Source organism: Anarrhichthys ocellatus, unplaced genomic scaffold, assembly GCF_004355925.1.
Source record: "Anarrhichthys ocellatus isolate YVR2014 unplaced genomic scaffold, GSC_Weel_1.0 scaffold10331, whole genome shotgun sequence".
NCBI classification, from domain to species: Eukaryota; Metazoa; Chordata; class Actinopteri; order Perciformes; family Anarhichadidae; genus Anarrhichthys; species Anarrhichthys ocellatus.
In genome coordinates this window covers 1-666 of record NW_022290305.1, presented here as the reverse complement: position 1 = coordinate 666, position 666 = coordinate 1, and the positions used below count along the sequence as shown (strand labels likewise).

Genomic DNA, 666 nt, shown 5'->3' with positions numbered 1-666 from the left:
TCCTCGTTAGTATAGTGGACAGTATCTCCGCTTGTCACGCGGAAGACTAGGGTTCGATTCCCTGACGGAGTTTTCTACCAGTTGCTAGTAAGACACAGCCATTTAACACAGTATGTTCAAGCATGTTCCTGCTGTAAGAGATCGCTTCACATTAACGATATGATAGGCTACCTCGGCATGCATGAAAGGTTGCGCATCACAATGGAAAATTCTGCATCACAATGGAAAATTCTGCTTCTTTTCATCAAGTTAGCTGGGAACGCTAGTCAGAACACTTTGATTGTGTGGAGGAAAAGCCAACCCTGGGGAAATTGTACTTATCCAGTTTCTGACAATTCCACTACATAGAGTGTTATTGTGTGGAGTAAGCAGGAACAAGGAATACTATTTCCACCCAGTTTCGAACGGGGGACTTTTCGCGTGAAAAGCCAACGTGATAACCACTACACTACGGAAACTGCTGAAGTCAACTTTTACGCACGTGCCCAGGCTCAATGCACCATTCACACTTGACTGCAAACATTTCAGATGCCAGACGACATGATTTCCGAATGGATTCAGTCATAGCTGCTGTGTCATTGGGTGACAGTAAATGTCTAGTACACTGAATGCCTCCGCTGTTTAGCTCTAAGAATTCCCTTTAAAGGTCGGAACAGCGGCACTTTT

General features: G+C 44.6%; 1 non-coding gene across 1 annotated transcript; it reads right to left on the bottom strand.

The window, feature by feature from the left end:
* Positions 1-385: 385 nt before the first annotated feature.
* On the bottom strand, positions 386-458 carry trnae-uuc (transfer RNA glutamic acid (anticodon UUC)). The gene has a single exon. It is a non-coding gene; the product is annotated as a tRNA-Glu (tRNA).
* Positions 459-666: the final 208 nt, after the last annotated feature.